Consider the following 23,259-nt stretch of genomic DNA (forward strand, 5'->3'; position numbering starts at 1 on the left):
TGGTGTGTGTCACAGAATCACAAAGGTCAGAAAAGACCTCTAAGATAATCTAGTCCAACCATCCACCTACCGCCAATATTGCCCACTGTGACAGTAGAGAAGGGATTCAGTTGGGGCCTGTGTAACTCCTGGATGGCTAACTCTGTGTCTACAGTTTAGTGTTGCATAAAATTTTTGCCATTAACTGCCCTTCCCATTTCATCTAATTTTCTGCTGCATGAGCTAAGTGGGTCTGGAGCCAATTTTCACAGCTTTTGGGGTTTTACATGACTTTTCATGCTGTAGAGTTACAAACTATTCTTTAACTGAATAAAACATTTTACTGTATTCATAAATGTGGAAAGAATCACAGAATCACAGAAACACAAAGGTTGGAAAAGACTTAGAAGATCATCCAGTCCAACCATCCGCCTATCACCAATAGCTCTCAAATACACAGTCTCTGCTAAGAAACAGGAATAGATACTGAATTTCAAGTTTGAAACCTCCCTATAATGCTTTTTATGTTTTTGTTTGTTTGTTTGTTTGTTTGTTTGTTTTTTGTGGAGATTTTTAATAGAAATTGTCTGGGGCTCTGAAAGCAAAATTTAAGAAGACAGGCAATAGAGAACCAGGAATTAATAACGGACCATAAGACCTTTCATCTTCATGTTACCAGTTCAGATTCAACCTTGCTAAAAGTTGTTAAGGTCTGCAAGCTGTTCTGCAGCTATGCAAAATTACTGCAATTCTCTGGCCCCAGCTATAGTACTACACTGAATGAAGGCATTTAGTATACCAATACTCCATGCATAGTCTAAATGTATTAGCAAGCATTTTTAAAAGCCAGTGCATTTCTATATCTTTGTTATATTAGAGTATATCAATGCATTGCTGGTATGATTACACTAAATTCTACTATAGAGTTTTGAAATAGTTTCTCAAAACTATTTAAGTGTTGAAATAGCCCTTACTCACACAAAGCTTCAACTTCTGTCACTGTAAGGAGTGCAATAGGACTGTGTCACCTCTGCTTTGCTGTACTATACCAGGTAATCTGCAGATCAGTACTGCCACAAATCCTATCACAAATGCTTTTTAAAATGAAAACAGCTTTTCAAAATAAAAACAATTTGGAAGCTGAATACTCTGTCCTTCTCTTTACCCTTACTTTCTCTGTGTCTTTCATACAGCCAACTGTCTGTTCCAGAAATTAATACATATAAGCTCAGACCATGGCATAGTGAAATTAATTCTGAGCGTTTACTCATAGTTCAGAATCTTTATTGGCTTTTGAGCTTGGAAATGTTTTACATTTTTTACTATACAACTGGCATAAATGTTGATATATCTAGGCTTATTTTTCAGCCTCACATGCATATTTAATCTTGTGATGCAGAGCAAGCACACCAGGTGAACAACACGTAAATTTTCAGGATCCTGTCTGCCTTACAGAGAGAGTGATTTTTTTACTGCATATTTAATGTGGCAACACAAATCCAGAGCTACAATATTGATTAATATCTGTCAAAATACAGAAACTCAGAGCAAAGGATTCATCCTTTGTTTCCTCTGTTGTGCAACTATGTATGGTAGCACCAAACTAAATTCAGTGATAATTGAAATGGTGGCTAAACAATATTGTAGCAATGTCTACTTTACTTTAAAGGCAAGAAATAAGTAAAAACAAACAAACAAACAAACAAAAACACTGATGAAGAAGACTTCCTGAAATCAGTTTAACTACTGCATCTCCTATTCCAAACTGTACATAAATTGCATTATATTCACACATCCTTAAAAAGTCCCACAATCTATTCATATATGCTATTTTGCATGAAATATTTTTCTTTGAATACTGCCAGAAGTGTCTAGCTAAAATCTAAATAGATATCTTGCTAGGTCCTTAGAATTCATGTTTTTTGTAGTACACTGCGTAGATAAACTGTAAGAGAACTTCACCAAGTGTGGGATCAAGCATTACACTTAAGATGCGCTATGAAGATAGGAATCTGAAATTTGTAGATAAAGCATCGTTATGATAATCTGAAGAGGTCTGAGTCAAACATAACACCCATCTAACTGGCTTGACAGATAAGATGGTATCTGAAAAAAACAGGTAGTAAGGGGAGTCCAAGAGGAGTCCCTACTTAAAGTCCCTGCTTAAATCATACCCATCTTCCAAGGATGACCTAAAGGATTGAGTTAGGATTTATGTGGAAAGGAAAGAATGGAGCCAAAGATACACAGAGATGGTGATATTTAATAAGATGAAAAGTGACTGCGATACGAGGATGAACAATTGTCTGAGAGAATCATTAGGTAATTTGGTAAGAGTAGTTTCAGCTAGCAGCAAGGTCAGAAGTCAGTTTGAAGGGGTTTATAACAGTACTGAAGATCAGATGCTTAGAACAGAACAGAACGTGGATGCATAAATAGCACATTCTGTGATCTTGGAGGGAAATAGAACCAGGATGGGTTTTTTAGGTATTGGGCAGATTGACAAAGGTTAATATACAAATGAATTAGGAAAAGCTGTATCTAGATAGATATGGATATCAGAAAATCAGTATAAAATGACAGTAAGTCTGAAAGAGGTCAGGAAACAGGGTAGAAACGATCACTGGAAAAAGAAAATGTGAATAATAGATGAGAAATATCTGCATCTGCCTCAAAAGATGAAAAGAATAATGGCATATCTAGCAGGTTGTATGGAAACAAATTTTTAAAAAAATCACATTGAGGACAGATAAGCACTGGAAGAGGGTGCACATGGAAAGACTGGATCCTGTGGAATCTGGAGTCTCCATCATTGGAGGCGTTTAAAGCTCAGCTGTACGATATTCCGAATAACCTCACCTACCTCTGACACTGGTCTGCTTTGAGCAAGAGTACACTAGATGACCTTGAGGGATCTCTTCCAATGTTAAGTACTATGTGAATCAACGTCAGAAGGATAGAAGAAAGGAGATATGCTGGACAGACATAAAAGCCATGTCACAGTTTATCAGGTTGTGTATGTGAAGCAATTACCAGGATTTTAATATAATTTAAAGTATGAAACAGGTCCTTAGGAACAGATATTCAAAGGCACTTTCACAACTGAAACTGTAAGTATATACTGGAATTTCCGGGAGTGCTTATATCTCAGTCTCAGCAATGGAGGATTTCCTATATAAGCTGCTTAATAGTCCAGGTCTTTTATAAAGCGCAGGCAAGTACAGTGCATGTCTTAAAGTCTATGGATATCTGAAAAAGGTCCTCAAGATAAAAAGGTAGAAGAAAACTAAAGGACACAGACAAGAAAATTAAACATAAATTACAATTTAATAGTTATATTTCACATGAAAATTAAACTAATTCACCTCTAAAGGTTTTAATTACAAGGGCTGCTCCAAAAATAATGCCTCCTATTTTATTATGTTGGCTCGCAATATCAGAAGTGGATGTTGCTTGTATGGCAGAGGCTGAACCTGCCAACATTCCACTATATTTTGTTGCTGCATGGCAGCAGAGGGGCATTCTGACAGAATGGAGTCTGGAAGTGTGGAATAAATCAAAGGTGTGGAATCAAATTCCTCCAGGAAAAACAAATTGATGCTTGCTGAAGGTTTATGGAGACCAAAGAGTGGGTGTGAGTGCAGTGAGGCACTGGGTGGTGCATTTCAGCAGCAGAGACGAGTGACAGTGGGTCACCTCCACTGACACGGCATGCAGGCTTTTCTTCATCGCTGGTGAAAATGCAGAGCTAATGGTGGAAATATGCTGAAAAATGCAGTTTTGTACTACAAATTTTCTCTATCAAATAGTGTCATTTTTTTCTTTGTATCTCCTGCAGTTTCCATGGAAATAAATAGGAGGCGTTACTTACAAAGAAACTTATGTATTAAGAGAAGTATAAATAGCTTGAAATACCTCTACTGTGCATGGAAGTAAAATATTTATTAAAGTCTCTTCTGTTTAAAGTGTAATAAAGATTTTATATATGAAAGATGAAAACTTCTTATGCTAATCATGACAACAAATTTTAAAGTCCTTTGTATCTCTGGAACTGAGTAAATGCGATAATAAAACAGGATCTAGACAAACCTTTCAATAAGAATTGATTAACTTAATATTTGATGTCAGAAAAGTATAGAACAGGGCAAATGAGTAGATTAAAATTCTAGCCTCTATCAAGATTTCAGAAGACTATGAGAGAGGAAATGTGGCATGGATGCCAGGAGTGTGCTTTAACAGAATTTTAGACTTCCAAACTAGTTAACAGCATTATTCCAAAGAAGAGAACAGATGCAGGAGAAGAACTGAACATCTAATGAAAGTTTTGCTTGTAATAGAGAATCACAGAATCATACAATCAGATAACAGTTTGGGTTAGAAGGGACCTTAAAGATCACCCAATGCCAACCACCCAACAATGGGTAGGGAACATCTCCCACAAGACCAGGATGCCAAAGACCCATCCAACCTGGCCTTGAACACAGGGATGGAACACCCACTGTTTCTCTGAGGAACCTGTTCCAGTGCCTCAGCACTCTCAAAGAAAAGAATTTCTTCCAACTACCTAATCTAAAATCTACCCTCTCTGAGTATAAAGCTATTACACCTTGTCCTGTCACTCACTGATAAAGGACTACTACTGCTTGAGTACTTGGCATACACTCTTCTGTAAATATTAATCTCATGCAGGCATTTTTTTTATAGTCTTTCACAAGTCTCATCAGATTAACAGCTGTCTTCTCTGCTCTGTTAGACCTGCTAAGTAGATTCAATCTTACTGTATTCAATTACATGTTTTATTTTCTGTGTTTACATTTGAAAACACCACCTCATCTTTGAGGTGAAGGGAATTCTGTGTGCTCAAAAAAATACTCATGACAGAATTATATGCTTCAGTGCTTGAATCTCTACTTCCCTCAGAATTTACATTTGTCACTTTTTTTGGTGTATTTCATTTCTATATAAATGCCTGTCTATCACTGCATATGTTTACATTATTTAATTATTATTTTTTCGTTCATTATGTATTTTAACACAACCTATGAAACCAGTATGTACCTGAACAGATTCTTCAAAATCTGTACCTTTTTTCACGTATAATTGAGGCACATGCGCCAGGAGGTGCAGTGTGTTATGTAGGCAGAGGTCAACGTCACAAAATAACTCCCATATCAACATAATTTCTTACAAATGACAGCCAAAGTCTCACAGTTCCAGAACTTGTTTTTAAATTAGAGACTTTAAAAAGAGACTTCTGACTCTCAGATAGTGTGAAATACAGATGAGGAACTGATACAATGACACAATGCTATTACATTTCTCTTGCTTGTAATGAAAACATTTTGCAGAATCACTTATTTGAAACAAATGGCAGGCATAGGCATAATAAAATGGATTTGTACATTCTGCATCAAAAGCAGTATGAAAGTTGTTTATTTAGGTAACAAAAGGCTGATTTTCCATGTTAGTATCTTCTACCTTTCACAGCTCAAGTATCTGTGTGGGACTCAGTTGTATGAGGGACTCCTCACCAGACTGTGCTAAAAAGATGCATTTGCTTTACAAAGGTTTACATAAGTACATGGAAAGGAAAGGAGAAAGGCAGATGTTCCATGAAAAATACTTTTACTAAAACACAACCCTCCTGACTGAAGATAATACCATGTTTGTGTCAATATGTCTTTCATTTTACTTTCCCAATTTTAGTTTGGATTGTGTGCAAGTACTCATTATGCATCACTCAAACAGAAAGAAAACAGATAAGAACATTAGACATCATAAGCGAGTGTAAACTCAGTCATAATGAACAAAGTCCTAAGCATCCTATAGCTTTACTGAGAATTGGAAATAGATTTCTGTCTTTTAGTTTTCAGGAAATGAAAGATTTTTGTGAACTCAGATATCCTTGGCAATGATAAACAAAGTAGTTACTCTGGGGTTGAAGGCCCATCATTATTATTTAAAAATAAAACAAGACAAAACAAATCTTTCCTGACTCAGACCACATAAGCAGAAAGTTTGGCATGACTTTTTAATAAAAATAAATGAACCAGAATATGCTTGTAAGGCCAAATATATGTGTATATATATATATATATATATATATTTGTAAATGAATATTTTTATTTGAATGCAATAAAATATTTTTCTCAAGTACTTAGACTCTGTTTCAATTAATCAATAATGTGATCATTGCACCACATGTGAAATACAACAGCCACAAAGAGTCCTTTCTTGCATGTACACTTAATACATAGGTTTGTACAAGCCTAGTGGGAAGACAGCATTTACTAGCTCAGTGAAAATTCTTTATGTTTCTGCTGCAATAAAAATTCCTGGTTCATGTGTACGTTTTAAGCTGTAATTTGACATGAAATGCAGCCAGCACGAGACTCTGTCCCATTTTCTTGAACTGTGTATGAAGTAAACTGATTTTCCATTTCTCTGTATACTTCAGCAATAGAAAACAATTCAGTCTTGTTTCTTATTTTTCTGAAGGCCCATTTTTCTTAATGGTAGCTCTCATGAGTTGGGATCTAGAAAATTCCTCCCTCATGGAGAAGGATCTGTGCTATTTCTTTTTGCTGTTCAATGTGACAGCTCCAAAGCTCTACAAAATTGTTCTGGACTACCTCTATGAAATTCTCTGACCTGCCATGTTAGTCAGCATGTACAACTACCTTGTGAACAGGAAACTGCACCACGTGTTCAAAGCTGAGTGAGACGGTGGTGGCTGCAGAAGCTGCGGCTGATCTAATCTTTACACACATTTTTCTTAACCTGTCATAGAAAAATCTGGGAACTTTGACAGTACCTACACCTAAGCCATTAGAGTTTACATGTGCTACAATCTAGACATGCTTTAATGCAAGTCTTGTATGAGGAAAGAAAATGTAACTTGCTTCCATAGTGGCTGAATTGTGTTGTTTGAACAATTCAGCCGCAGAAGACAGATGGTTGTTCCCATAAAAGGTAGAGCTAACTTAGAAATAATTTTAAAACACCCAAGCACAGATGACCTCAAAATATGTCCTTACATACATACACCAGAGTATACATAGGGACATTCTGTTGAGCGATGATGAGAGTAACCTGCCCAGATGTTACTAGAATATGCAGAGAAGAGCACTGTAACTCAAATGACCAGTATGTCTCATTTCAGCATTAATTTCTGGGGCTGCATCCAGGGAACATTCCAAAAGTCTGGAGTCAGGCAGAAGAATCTGTTTAGATTCAGCATTGCTGATCGTATAAAGTGTATAGCAATGGAGAGATAAACTGCAAAAGCAGAAGCAGCAACAGACAAAGTAAAAATCTAGCAGAATTAGAGAAGTTTGTCTGCAAATGGGGTAAGGACGTCAGTACCAGTCATGGGTGCATCACTTCTGCTTGCTATATATTGGATAGAAGTCCAAATTGTGAACAAAGAAAATGAAATTCATGCAACTTTATTCTCAGGTACTTGTAAGTTCAGTTACAATTTTTACATGAAGAGAGTTCTGATCAACTGTCCAAGGGAAAAGGAAGTGGTAGGAAGGAAAAGACAACATAATGGTAGTATTTGGAACAGCTGTGCAAAGAGATGAGAAATGGGTTGTTGAAGGCAAAGAAACTGAAAAATACAGCCTGATAATGGATTTCTGGCTTGAGAGTCAGTGAAGGATGTACAGAAACCTGGGATCGCAGCCCAGAAGTACAGATACTGGAAATAAGGAGGAAAGAGTAACCAGTATGGCTACACACAAGGTGAAAAATAAAGAAAAAGAAACACAGAAGAGAATCACAGAATCACCATGGTTGGAAAAGATCATCCAAAATCATCCAGTCCAACCGCCCACCTACCACCAATACTTCCCCACTAAACCATGTCCCTTAGTACAACATCTAAACATTTCCTGAACATTTCTAGGGACGGTGACTCAACCACTTCTCTGGGCAGCTCACTCCAGCAACTGATCGCTCTTTTGGAGAAAATTTTTTTTCTAATACCCAACCTGAAAAAAAGGTTAACCTGAAAAAAATACATCAGGGGACAAGAAGTCAATAAAGAAGGATATTAGGGCATAGCTACAGTTACAACAGCTGGAGAAAAGAGGAGTAAACAAAGTCTTTCAGATTTGAGCAGGAAGTCATTAATGACTAAAAAAAAAACATTTTGGGGACTCCTGAAAACCAAATTTTAGTCTGCCATGACTCCTGTGTCATCAGCAAATATACACGGAGTCTAAGAGAAATAAAAAAAGAATGCTGTATTTGATTCCTCCAAAAGTAATTTTCACAGAAGATGATTCCATGCATCTCTTTTAATAGAAGGATGCATGGTGTGGGGGATTTTAAGGTTCCAAGCATACTCATAATTCAAATGGGTGTTAAGATATTCTTATGGGTGTTTATTTTTAAAATCTTAAGTGGGTAGGTACTCTCCTCATACATGGGTACTGTTTCCCTCTCTTTCTGAATCTAATTCTGCCTCTGACTATGCCTCTCTCTGTCCTTCTCCCTCTCCTTCTTACACACATTTTTACATTAACTTTTTTAACACTATCAAATCAAGGACAAAGATGTCAGAAGTGTCACATTGCCTATATAACCTATCTTTTTCTCCTCTCGTGAAGGGGAATCACGATGGAGACTAATTGTATGACTCACATACCATTTTTCTCAGAAGACACCTGCCTCATACAGTGCACAAGATAGCCTTGCTGTAAGGATGAATCAGAACAATGTACTCAAGAAGGTTCATTTAGTGAAGAATTTTGAAGAAATACACTAAAAAAATTAGGACAGCACTGAAAGATGAGAAAAAATGGTTAAGGTAATTGATAGTTAGCCTAGAAAATAGGATTCTATTCATTGTTGCTGTCAAGTCTACCTGGTATAGCTGGTCACTAAGAGAACGCTCTTCATTTTCCATGTGACTCACTGAAATGAGACATATGAATTTGCAGAAGTTATAAATGCTGGAATCAGTATGAGCTGAGTGAGAGAGTTCCATATAACAGTAAAAAGTCAAAGCTTTTGGACCTAAGCACCTCAGACTGGTCTTGTAGATTAGTGGCAGCTTTTGAACATAGTTTCTACCATTCCTACCTATAAAATGGAAATCATATTCTCTTCCCATCTCAGAGGCCTGCAGTAAAACTAATTTAATGTTTGTTCATCATTTAGATGCTATAGCAATGATCACTAAGAAAACCCCAAAAGGAAATTATTTATAATTTTGTCTTCAGAGTAGGGCTTAAATACTCTGTAGTGAACAGGGTATGGGGCCACAAATTGAAAAATATTCAGAAAACAAAATATTGAACAGATGCTCATTAAGTAACTATCATATAGTCTATGAACTGAACGAGAAAGAGATCTTCTATGAAAAATATGTGGACATGTAATTAAAGAACTCTTCATAATGCATATGCATGGGGGAGGTTAAATTAAATTGCCCTAACAAAGTTAATTCTGGCATGTATTAGCTTTAGAGTGCTTGGACTACTTAATGTAGAATTTCAATTTTCCAAATATAATATGAAGTAACTGAAGATCCTGCTGAGTGAGATCTGATTAAAAGACATACATTAACCATCTGTATTTTATTCATCCAGTTCAAAACACAATTTACTTTTGACTATTGTAATGCAATATTGGAAAATTTGTGACAACTGGAATATTAGAATGACTATTTCACTTCCAGTTTATCTTCTCCAGAAAAAGAAAGTGTGGATATGTATTTTAGCCACAACACAATACTTCTAACTACCTATCATTCATTATCATTTGAATTAGTGAAACTACATGAATTCAACAAGCAATTTCTGACTTGATTCTCACAAGTAAAGAATATATGCAGCTTCTATTCACTTCATTGTGTTTCCCAGGACTCTAGAAAGTTGAACTGCTAGTAAACATAGAGATGTAGAAGAATACCAATCATCACAGAGTAAGAGAGTTCCCTCAATGCAGACTGCTTAGGACATCTATACTTTGTCATTTTAATCTCATCTTGAAGAAAATACCACACTAAATTTTGAAAGCAAGTCATCATTTCTAAGTTTTGTTATACAAAAAGCTAGAAAGAAAAAGCTCAGACAAATAACAAGTAAGAATCAAGAAGGTGCAGCATCAAAACATGTATGTTTTTATTTGCCCTGTTCAAATACATAAAAGATGAAGCCAAATCAAGATTTCACCTCTACTTTTTTTCATGGATGAGTGCATTTGTATGTGAAAACCATAGATTCTTTGTACATGTAGGTATAAGGTATATCTGTTCATCCGATTAATAAAATTGCTCTCATGAAATATAGACAGTTTAAAAAGCACTTAAGAACAATGTCTCTTATTTCAGCATATTGATTCATAGTTTCTTGCTTAATCTCAAACAGTTCTATAGATCATATTTCTGAAGCGGATTTGGGGTTTTTTTGTTTGTTTAGGTTTTTTGGAGGGAGAGGAGATGCTGCTATTTTTTTGTTTATTTGGTTTGTCATGTTTTTGTTTTTTTTTTTTCCCATTTATTGACTTAAGTGCATTTGAGATTATTTTTGGCATCATTAGACTGGGTCATGAAACAACATGTTTTGGCACCTGTTAGCCTCACTAGCAATCTGCTTATTCCAGCCTGTCATTCTTGTGCTGCTCCTGGGTATGCATCTGACAACAGTCTTGCAGGTTTGCTGGGATCTAGAGTTTTGCAAACAATGGAAAAGAGAGGAATGTGAAAAAGCTGCATAGGGATTCAAGTGTTTCAGACCTATTGATTTTGTCTTTTAAAAATGTAAAAAATGATACTGTTCATTCCTGTATGTTCCACTGAATTGTTCATGATTGAAACTTAAAGCCAACACAACTGAAAAAAACAAGAGATCCTTTCTGTGAAATCTGTTGTTAGCACTTGAAAATACTCAACAAGGGGATTTTTAGTTATACTGTACTAACCACATGATCCAGTGGGAGTTTAGCGAAACTCAGGTACTAGCAGTAAAAATTATAATGAGGATATATCTTAAATTATCTACCAGCTCAAATTAACCATCCAGAGGAGGGCCACTAAGATCATCAGAGGGCTGGAGCACCTCTCCTATGAGGAAAGGATGAGGGAACTGGGCTTGTTTAGCTTGGGAAAGAGAAGGCTCTGGGAAGACCTCATTGTGGCCTTCCAATGCTTAAAGGGAGCATATAAGCAGGAGGAGCAATGGCTGATTAGAAGGGTGGATAGTGATAGGACAAGGGGGAATGGTTTTAAACTGAGACAGGGGAGGTGTAGGTTAGATATTAGGAGAAAGTTTTTCACCCAGAGCGTGGTGACACACTGGAACAGGTTGCCCAAGGAGGTTGTGGATGCCCCATCCCTGGAGGCATTCAAGGCCAGGCTGGATGTGGCTCTGGGCAGCCTGGTCTGCTGGTTGGCGACCCTGCACATAGCAGAGGAATGAAACTAGATGATCATTGTAGTCCTTTTCAACCCAGGCCATTCTATGGTTCTATGATACTATACATTCAGTTCTCAATCTATGTGCAGAGATTGCAGCTTGAGAAAAAAAGCATTTGGTTTTGGTTCTGAAATGGTTTACCAAGACCATTTAAAGTGATGATGAGATCCTTACATACAAATTATCAGCAGGTGCTAGTAAAAATATGGTACCAATGTAGAATCAGTGGAATTACTGATAATTGATGTACATAAATTATCCATTCACATGACAGAATCTACTTGGTTTTCACATCTTAAAATACTGAGAGGTGAGTGTACAATTTTTCTTTAATTTAACGCCAATTGATGTAAGTATGAATGTTTAACTCAGAGCCATGTAGTCAGAAGCTCTGAAGGAAAGATGCTTCTTAACAATATGATGTTTTCCTCTGACATGGTACCTATAGACATAGACTTCCTTTCACTTAATTTTGTTTTTCCAGTATATCAGCCTCTAAACTGATTTCCTAGGTTTACTTCATTTTCACTAGTAGGGAATACTATTCTGAAGTTTGATTCATATGACCTATTTAGATGTCTACCTTACAAAGAGATGAATCATGCCCTGAAAGTGTCTGTTTCTCTCTGCTGACTATAAAGACAGTCAAACCAAAGTCAATTTGGATATAAAAGACATCTACATTAGGACAGACAAATTTCACCCTAGAAGCCATGAAAGGGAGCACAAGAGTAAGTGCTATTTTCAGCAATATTTAACTTCTGTAGGATTTTGAAACAGAAATCCATCTGCAAGGTCATCTGAGGACAATACAACCAAGAGCTGCTGAGAAGCTCTGCTTTGTACTGCCCCAATCCACAGTGGAGCAGCTCCCTCGGGAAATGTGCAAGGTGACCGTGGAATGGTACTGCCTACTCCCTCTGCACCTTCTTCAAAACACATTTGTATGAAAAAAGGAAACTTTCAAATCTCCCTAATCCTTCTTTACATTTTGTTTGCAATAACATTATTGAGGACCTATTACAGAGTCACAAATTGTATTGGTATTTGTATACAGAAAGGACTGCTGAGCTTATATGAATCTGCATATGGTTTGTCCTCCTATCATGTTTCAAAAGAGAAAAAAAAAAAATTAAACAGTTGCTTATTATAGCCTTGATTGTGCAGAACACATGCATTTCTGTTGAATCTAGTACTTATGGGATAAGATTCTTCAGAGTTTTTACCAAGGATATTCCTTTCCTCAGCCTTCTTCAGTACACTGAAGATTAATGTCTGGCTGTAGAAAATGTATTTGAGTACCCATTTTGTCTCACTGTATAAAATTACTTTTATATGTAGGCTTTTTAATAGGAACTTTATTTCTGCAGTTTAAAAAGTATAGTTCCAACCTGAATCAACCCTGATCCAAACTCTATTTGATCAATTTCTTCCTATTAACTCCAATTGGCTTTCAAATTAGTCTTCTTTGTCATCCTCAGCTTCAGAAGAAATAATGCAGTTGCTTATAGCAGCTAAGCAATACTTCATTATTCATATGAAGTAAAAAAGGGTAAAATGAGCACATGTGAAAAATTTTTTTGCCCACAAGAATTTGCAACCAATTCATCAAGACAAAAGAATCATTTATGATTATAATTTTAAAAAAATGTAAATTCATTGAAATAAAGCTATGTGACTTACCCGCCTTTATAAAATGCTTGAGTAGATATGAAGGAAGAATTCAGCCTTAAAAAAAGCCATACTGATCTAGCAAATTTATATTTTTCCTCTTCTAATAATCTAATTACTCCAACACTTCCTAATTGTTTGCTACAAAAATTATGAACTCTATTATTATCAGATATCTTTTACAAAATATTATTACTGCTGTTATATTTCCACTTGATATGCAGGGATTTAAACCTAACTTGTAGAGCAGAGAGAAAAGACTTGCCCTTTGATACTGTGTTTAATTTGATCTTATATCCCACTTATTTTCAGGATTATCTAGGTATTCCAGAAGGCCTAGGAACAGGAAGGCTTAGAAAACTGGAAACATTTTTTTTCCTGCTTCTTGCTGGTGATATGGCCATGTCCTGATGTTTTCAGCTTTAACATAACTGTTCTCTTTAGCCTGCTAGCATCAGCAGAAGCCTGTGATCAATCACAGTTGGGTGGCCCACGCAATACAAACAACACACCTGCTCACAGGAGCAGAGATGCTGCCTAGAACCTGCAGTCTAAGAGCCTAGTGCCTCATTTTTGAAACCACTGGAGAGAGAGAAAAAGAAAAAAGTACAATTCAATGTGATGTTTTCTACTACCTAAATTTACAGTGGTAATTTATAAACTGCAAATTTAGCAACATGTGACATTTTGATTGATGAATTTTGCTCTTTCATAAGGTCGTTTTAGGAAGACTTATATGGCAAAGAGTTGATATGAACTTGTCATCATGATAGCCTATCTGTAAAACTCTGCATGAACTAACATAAGGTATTATTTTGCTTTCTGTATCTCTGCCATTCTACCAATACCCTTACATAAGAATAGTATGATAAAGAAGCATAAAAAGTTGATTAGGGAAGCTAAGATTTATGACTTTTCAATTATTAGTGGAGTAACTAAGATCCTGGAAAGACACCTAATTGTTCTTCAAAAGCAGACAAAATCTCTGATCCCTAGGACTTGCAGACTTTTGCTCTATACTTAGCTAAGTGTCTTGCAGGAAGTTTGCAGCACAGACAAAGCCTGAACTCATCTTTCCCAACTCTGAGCTAATTCTCTAATTAATGGACCAGACATTTCTCATTCCCTGAGGCACTGTAGAACAAGCAGGAAGAATATAAAGCTGCCTAAGAAGAACACTGCATACCAGGAATTCTTACGCTGCCTAATTAGGATTGCTTTACTACCACTTTTCACCATGGTGGTAGGAAATAATGAATAAAGCAACAGGGATAAAGTGGCTTAAGATCCCTAATCTATGATATTTTCTTTATGGGTCTGCATCCTCTAAGGGACTAGACTATACCCTAAAGAGGTCAAATAAATACTTCAAGATGTCAAATAAATTAAAAAATACTTAAGATGCTATGCCTCTCTTGGATCCATAATACAGAACAAGATGGAACTTAACATGAGACTCAGAATGCTGTTTCTATATATCAACAGCTGTAGTGAGCAATCCTCAAAAAGAACATTCAAATAGAGAAATGAGCTCACACGAGGTTTTCAGGGTTAGTTCCTAAGTTTTAAACTGGCGTATTCATTTATGGTAAGTTAACACATAGATGTACATAATACTTAAATATAATAATTAATAAAACATGAGTATCTGATATTCTTCTGCACATGTAAAATAAAGTTTTACATATATTTCATGTGGATAAAAAGAAAGTAACAAAATCACATCACAGTAGGGTCTACCCTGTGAGGTTATGCCCTTGCAGAAATCTAGCAGTCAGTAAGATTATGCGAAGTCCTATTTACAAAATTCCAAATGAAAGGCTTTGGAAAAAAGTTAAATATTTCAATTGAGAATCTTTGGGGCTTGGGTAACTGCTTATGCATTATCTGTTATTTGTGTCGGGGTAGGACTGATTTCTGTTATTTTATTACTTTTTTTTTCCCCCTAGACAAGTAGTTCTTTAATTGTCTTGTTCTGTGGAAGAGTCTGCCACAGAGATGTCCTCTTGCTAATCCATTTTATTTTCTCAAACTTCAAAAGTATTTTATTTAGCAGTCCAGTAGGAATTACCGTGCAAACTACACAGGATCACAAAGCACAGCACAAGAAGTTCTATGACCTCAACTCGCCCAAACAAAAAAGGCTTAACCATGACTTGCACATTTTCATCCCACCTTCACAGATTATTCTGCTGCTTTCTTCTTACATTCGCATTTCAGACTGCTATTGCTTTCCACTAATATGTTGTGTCACATCAAATCCTCACAGTAGAATGTGGGTGGGGGGAAGTAAACCAGTTTTCTGCTATACTTAAGATTTTCCCTACATCAACTTAATTACTATGTAATTGAGTAACTGATTCACACTTTATCTTATTTTAGACAGAAATACAGTACTTCTCCACACCTTTCCTTAACCAGTATGTTTCTAAACTTCTTTCACTCCTTCTTAATTCCAAAGAACAGAAAATACCAAAATCTCTTCAAATTATTATTATTTCTTTTCTTTAACACAGGGTGTAAAGTTGAACACAATAATTCACAGAATTTTGTCTGAAGGCTAGGCAGTGTGAGGAAATGCACAGTGAGGAAAACTACTTTGTTAGACTGTTTTAAGACATCACTTTTACTAAAAGAAATGCCTTATAAACATAAATTTTGACATTAATATCTATCAGAATAAAGGTCAGGAAAAATAGAAGCTAGACACATTCCTACTTTCATTTCCTTATAGCTTTGGTACATCATTTAAATTTACACTGAAATTTTATTTGCCTCAGTTTCCAACACTGGAAAGAAGATCACAAAATTCATGTCTAGATAAAGCCCTCTATGACTACAGGGAAAAAATCTAAGTCCTCTACAAATGATAGAACTAGTCAGAAGAGGACTGGCATTTTTCTGATTAATATCAAATTCAGACATTCCAATTTGCTGCATTTTAGAACATACTGTAGAATTCCTGAGTCTAGCTACATTTAAAACTGCCATCCACTGTCATCAAAAGAATTATCATAGACCAACATGCTGTATATGTGTTTTTATCTTATATATTATTCAGCTTTCAATTAAACTTTGAGTTGATATTCCTTTGAGGAGCAAGACCTATGACTATTTGTGGAGCTTATTACTCAAACAAATTAGGTATTTTGGTGTTCTCTTGGGAAAACATCAGAAAAAATCATGCAGAAAAATAACTACCACAGTTGTGTCCTACAGCATGAGTTTACAAAGCTTTGGAAAAAATGGCTCTCCAACAGCTGCACAGCATGGAATCTGATACTACTAGTCTTCTGTATTTCTTAACAATGAAGGAACTTTCCAAATAGAAATTCAGTAAAAGAAAAAGGATGAAAAAAAAAAAAAAAAAAAAAAAAAAAAAAAGCACACCAAGGGAATACAATCTATTTTCACGTTCCATATAAATGGAATGCAAGTCTATCCAGCACTTAGCAAAAGTTTGCAGGAAACTCTTAAGAAATATATATGTATCAAAATGGGTTGTAACATTACCAGCCTCTGAATTCAGTTCATCCACTTTCTGTACACTTATAAACTTGGTGCACATACTTATTCCTTTTTCATGTCAACATATGATAATTGCCTGTAGTTAGGATGTCACTGAAGGAAGCCTTACTTCATGGATAAATATATTTATTCCAAAGAAGTAAATTGCATAGCAGAATCTGCCGTTACAGTTTAATGAAATAAAGTCTCCTATTTATTTAGGGTTAACTAATACTATTTTCCTGATTTCACAGTAAAGAATCCCAGCACATTCAGGTCCATAAGCATTCAGGCACTCATTCCTGCTCTATGCAAATTCGGCAGTAAGAATAATCATCTAATTTAACTGTAAATGACTCTTTTAGCATGAATTGTGTGTTTAAAGATGTTTAAAGTGTGCTTAAACAGAACTCTCTGAGCTGCATTCCAGAAGTTACGCAGCACCAGACAGATAAGATCACAATGGTTATCAGAAGAAGCAAATGGGAAAAGTACTACAGGAAATGAACTCTTGTCAATAATCTAGAGAGTGCTACATTTAGGTCAATTGTACCTGAAATTGTTTGGTGGGGTAATTGCTCTTTGGTCCAGACTCTGCTCTCTGAGCCTGTCAGAGTGCTTCCAGGTCCACTGAGTTGGATTCACCAATTTTCTTCCAGATTCATTTTCTAAAAGAAAAAACCAAATATCTTTAATATACGATAGCAAGTTTATGAGGAACAGAACAAACCACTCACATTATTCTAACTTTTAAAAACAGGTTTTTAATAAATGCATTTAACAATATTTTTTTTAAATATCTAATATACAACTTATTTCCTTAGTTCTCTGGAACAGAAATTCATTCAATTACTTTTTATTTGGTCCTGCAAAGACTTTTCAGATCAGTTAGATATTTAAGGTGATTTGGAGAATCTTTTGCTTTTGCTGATCACTCAATAATCAGTAAAAGGTTAGAACGTCATTCTTAAATTCTACAATGTATCCTAGTACAGCTTTATTCACGCTTTAAATCAGTTTGAGTCCTTGTCTGATAGTACAGCTTATTGCTTCATAATTTAAGATGTTTTATGCATGTATTCATAGGACTGTGATAAATTCAATTTTAGGAATGCAATCTAATGAGCCATATACTGACCCTTTACTGCAGTTAGCTGGATCCATACAGGTATTGGAAAACAGAACCTAGCCTTTCTGCCTTCTGATTTCTTAGAAGTAATATAATATTCTGCTTTGATAGCACAAAATATCCAACAGCACTATTCCTTCTTCACATTAAAGTGTCAGTATTAATAGAAAGAATTTTGAGGTGATGAAGAGTCTCCTCTATAAGCTATCCAGCATGTGTTTACCTTCTACACAGACAGATAAAGCATCTTACTTCTAGTCATTACTCAGAGCTTGTGATTAGCACCTACCATAATTAAAGAAACCATTGTGATATAACTATACTGCCGAAGAACATGAATGTACTTTTTACTTAAAAAATACTAAGGGACTAAATACTTTGCTGAAGGCTGCAGTAGGTACATTGGTTATTTTAGCCATTGTTTTTTGTGCAGAACTTCAAATTCAAAGATCCTCATTAAACTAAGTACATGGCAATAACAGACGAAGTGTTAATGGTGCAGCAGTGGAGTGTGTCAGGAAAATGAAGAGACCCTGAGGGGCTCACCATGCTTTTTATGCTCAGCTAAATTCAGCAGCATTACCATAATTCTGCTAAAAGATACTGTACTCAATGTCTTACATTTTACTTTTCAGGCAAGGAAATATACTACAGAATTAAAAAAAAAAAAAAAAATGTAAACAGAAATATGATTATAAACTATTATTAAACAAACTATTTTAATGTAAATACACTAAGAAGTATACATTATTTATTTCACATTTTAGAGATAAAAAAAAGCAGGCTTTTTCATCTTCTAAACAATGTCAAAATCTATGTCAAAATTTAAGTAATTTTATGTAGAAATTTCTAGGACATTTTCACAAACAAATCTGAGTTTACTTAATAAAATTATTTTCTAAATTAAAAATAAGGATTCAATATAGAATTATGCATAAAATCATTGCACAAGAATCGCAAATTCTTGAGTTCCAGCTTATTTTCTTTTATTCCTTTTCCAAGATGGTACTCTGAGGGAGATATTTAACCTAAAAAAAAAGAATTTTCTTCTGTGTAACCATTAATTCCAATAATTTACTGCTTAAAAAATACCCAGCGTTTTATATACATTTATACATGCATCTTCATGGTGGCCTTAATGTAGCTTTTCTCTTCGATTTCAGAATGAACTTCTCCAAGGGTAGGACAGACTTATTTATTTAACAATAAATGGAGATAAAGACTATAATACACTGTGCTGCTTCAGTTATAAACTCAACTGAAAACAATAAATAATTATTTACAGAATAATAGCCTCATCCACTCCCAACACCCCCCTTCCCCCTCCCCCCGAAAAACAAACAAACAAAAAAAACTGTCAAATAATAGATATAGGTCTACTTTTCTATCTTTGCTTAAGCAGTATATTGTCATTTAGCCGTGCTTCAGCACCACGGCTAGCGGCCACGAGCAGGGCGAATAGAAAGCACCGCGCTCCTCCTTGCCACTTGCAACTATATATATATATATATTTCAAGACTTAGCGAAAACACGTGAATATAATCTTTATGTCCTAATTTGTTGCTTAATTAAAAGTATGGTTTTAAAAAAATAATGTCTCTTAAGTTTTTCTCCCAGTGCCATAGAAGCATTCAGGTCTACATACAGCAACTTCAGTCTTGATTATGATAAACAGTAAGTATTAACATATGAAAATGAATCACAGAACTGCAGGGGTTGGAAGGGACCTCAAAAGACTATTGAGTTCAACCCCCTGCTAGAGCAGGTACCCTACAATCGTTCACATAGTCAGGTAACAGACAGGTCTTGAATATCTTCATAGAAGGAGAATCAATTGATAAACATGTAGAGGTAATGGCTTCGAGTATGCATTCTTGACCTTCTATTTCAAGTCTGAAAATCTGATATCCCACAGCTCTCTAGTGTTTATATGGAGTTTTGCGTATACAAATCAAGTTTCTCCATATGCATTATCTATTCAGAGACCTGCGTTAATCTAAGCTTCATAAATACACACACAGCCACAGGCAATTTATTTGCCCTTGAGAATGCAGGAAAAATGAAGTCCCCACAGTTTTCTGTTAAAACACTGGTAATTATATATATGCTTTGTTTCAGGAGCTCAAACAAAAAAACTCAATTACCTCTGCAAAAGTAGAAATATAGAGTATATATATGTACCTGTAAAAGGCTAAAGCTGCTTACCACCTAGGGAAAGAATATTTAAAAGACCAACTGAATGACATGGTCTCTGAGATGCCCTAAGTGATGCATTTATCTGACAATGTCAAAAATGTAACCAGTACTTTATTCTTATGAGTAATACATGTTTCAGTAGCAGAAGAAAATTCCCACCAAAAAGTTAAATTCTAAATGATGCTGAGAAAAAAATCCCATAAAAACACCTCAATTCTTATTAAATCTGAAGGTACAGAAGAAAAACTGAAACAGTAAAACAAATCTCAAGGAAACATCCAGCTCTATCCCACTCTCATGTACACATCTTTTCCCTTTAGTGGGCTGTATACTTTCTTTCAATCTAACTGAATATTTTAACAGCAGCAGTCACATTAAGTTGTTTCTTCTGGTGATGTAATTTGATTTACAAGTTTTACTGGGAGAGGTGAAATAATTACAACTCTTTTCAATAGTTAGATAATTTAAAAACTGACTTAAAGAATTAATTTTAAAATTTATGAGACATTTATGATGGACAGACATAAGCAGATAACAGCTTACATAAATTTCCAAATACTAAAGTCATGCCTCTGATTATTCAGAATATTGAATGAATAAAAATGCAATGGGCCTAATCCTGCTCCTGCTGACATTAGACAGACATCTGTCATGCTTTTCAATGGAAATAATGTAATAAACTCAACCTCTAAAAAATAAAGTCAAAGTTCAAGATATATAAAGACAACAGGTTAAAAAATCAGCTGAAGAACATTAAACTTTTTTTTTTTCTATCAGAATATGAAATTCTGAATCCAACATGAAAACAGAAGACTTCATATAAGGCAACAAAATTATGCGTGTTATGTAATGTGTAAAAAGTTCTGCCCCAAATCTGGGATTGTAATCCATGTGCTGTCACCACATTGACTCATTATAAGATTCTTCACCAATAGCTCTCAATGCAGGAGGGTATAACTATATCTACTATAACCCTTGCTGTCTACAGTTCATAAACTACAGTATTGGGTATATATATTATCTCTATATTATCATAAATAATATAATCATATTATATACGCATAAATGTTAATACCATTTAAGGTATTAACATTTTTTTCTCAACAACACTCTTAAATCTGTAAACAAGTGTAAACATTTGTGAGCATTTACATTAATTTTTATGTATATCTACCAAAAGACAATCTCACTGCCAATATTGCCTTAAGATAAATGTGCACCAGACTTACAAAAAACTATTCTATATAAATTAAAAAAAAAAAAAAAAAATGTTTAAGAGTTTTCTGTGATACAAATGTAAGAGAGTGAATGCTTCCTGTCAAAGGAAATATCCAGCATTCATCAAAGGAAATATCCAGCATTGTCACTTAGTGCTCTTGGAAAATTTGTAATATCTGCACTGAAAGCAGACAGTCCGTGAGCATCCTGGCTAATACTGTACGCTATGTTTTCTGATGTCAAGTATTGCTTAGGTAGGATTGATATTTTAAAGAATCAGCTGCTGCTAAACAAGAGTTTAAAACCAATGAGGAAAATGCACAACTAGCACTGAGAAATTTATGAGACAGCTGAATACATATCTCAACTGTTCTCTCTTTGACTGTAAAGAACAATGGCGAAAATGGGGAACACCACAAACAGATGAATGAAAAACCTCTGAGCTTTCTTGATTGCAAGAAGCAATGGAGATGGTGAACATGGAAAGAAAATCTCCACAGCATTATTTGCAGCTCTTCCAAAATGACCAACCTGTCCCATGTCAGGACAGTCAGGAATCTGAAAATTTCCTTAAGTAGGTAGATGGCACCCCAACAGGACTGGATGACTTCAAATGTTGTCCCCTATTTAAATCTTTAAACTACTACAAAACAATCTGTGTTAGGAGAAAGGCTATTACATTCAGAGCTGTTGATCTGGAAGCACTTCAAAAGACAACAAATAACATTTTTGTGTTCAGATTCACCTCCTCAATACAGTGTTGCTTAGAGAGCCTGAGCAGAAGAAAATCAGGCAGGTAATCAAAGCAGCTTGTTAATTAAACCAAGCATTGGGAAAATAAATGATTTTGATTTCTGGATCTTTCCTGCTGTTTTCTGAAGCAAACTAGAAGTAGTGAAATAATCTTAAGAAATATTGATAGCCATACGAATGGAAGCGTGAAACAGCACCAACTTCCAGATTAGGTCTATATACCACATACTATAGTTTATGAACTGTAGACAGCAAGGGTTATAGTAGATATAGTTTTACCCTCCTGCATTGAGAGCTATTGCTGAAGAATCTTATCATGAGTCAATGTGATGACTGCACATGGATAATCCCAGATTTGGGGCAGAACTTTTTACACATTACATACCATGCATAAATTCAGAACTAACTAATGAATTAATGCGAAAATTCTGAGTACCCAGTAAACATTCCTGTGGACTAATGCCCAATCTTACCCTCCACTGTCAAAAATAAATTTTTCTTCTTTCTTACATTTCAGAATTCTGTATGGGGAGACTTTCTTTCAGTCTGATATTCTGTCACCCCAAAAAGTGTCACTCTGAACGTGCCAATTATAACATGCCTAGACCAAAATAAATTCATACATTCCAATTAATTCCTCTTTAAAATATTCACTTACATGAAGATATAGTGCATTAAGATTCTCAGAGCTAACAAGTAGACTACTTATAACTAAATTTAATGCAAAAAAAGTCTTTGTTAGTGAAATATCCATTTCAAAAATTTTAATATTAAACAGAAAGCATTATATTTATTTTGTGGTAAATATTGCAAGTAAGGGTATCAGTAGCACATATATTAACAGCCTTTTAATCATACTGATAACACATTCTATGATGTAATACATTATATAAGCTCATAATGCCAAAACTCCACTCTGGACCTGAAAACTACCACTATATTTACTCAGTTACAGTTTACATTATAGAAAATACTGTTATGAATGAAACTCACTGTTGATTTGTATGTAGAAACGTGTGCTGATTAGACTGCATGGTATTCAGAAACATTTGTTTGGAATATAAAGATCTCTTAAGTGTCAGAAGAAAAAAATAAAAGCACAAATAATGCTAACAAACTGGTCTATATTTGCAAATACTTTTAGAATAAGCTAGATTCCTAAATAAAAACTAACATTCACTATGAGTTATTCATTGTCCCTCAATTATTTTGTCATTTCAACAATAGTCAAAACCAAAAGCAGTAAGTGAACATTCACCTACAAAGTACAACTAAGTGTAAATGTAAAAAAAAAAAAGAATAACTCTCCTCAAGACCTACATTTCCCTCATAAACAAGTGGAAAATGCTTGAGAAGAATGAATATAACCCTACTGATTGG

The 23,259-nt window shown here is 35.0% G+C and overlaps 1 protein-coding gene across 6 annotated transcripts in view; it reads right to left on the minus strand.

Moving 5' to 3' along the window:
• MYT1L (myelin transcription factor 1 like) overlaps nucleotides 1-23,259 on the minus strand; it is a 300,604-nt gene that overhangs the window by 196,550 nt on the left and 80,795 nt on the right. For all 6 annotated transcript variants that reach the window (XM_090136335.1, XM_090136340.1, XM_090136339.1 and 3 more), the window contains one exon: nucleotides 17,137-17,251. The gene's annotated coding sequence lies outside the window, so the exon portion shown is untranslated. The remainder of the gene's footprint in view (nucleotides 1-17,136; nucleotides 17,252-23,259) is intronic.

Source organism: Phasianus colchicus, chromosome 2 (genome assembly GCF_987193195.1).
Source record: "Phasianus colchicus chromosome 2, bPhaCol1.hap1.1, whole genome shotgun sequence".
Classification (NCBI taxonomy): domain Eukaryota; kingdom Metazoa; phylum Chordata; class Aves; order Galliformes; family Phasianidae; genus Phasianus; species Phasianus colchicus.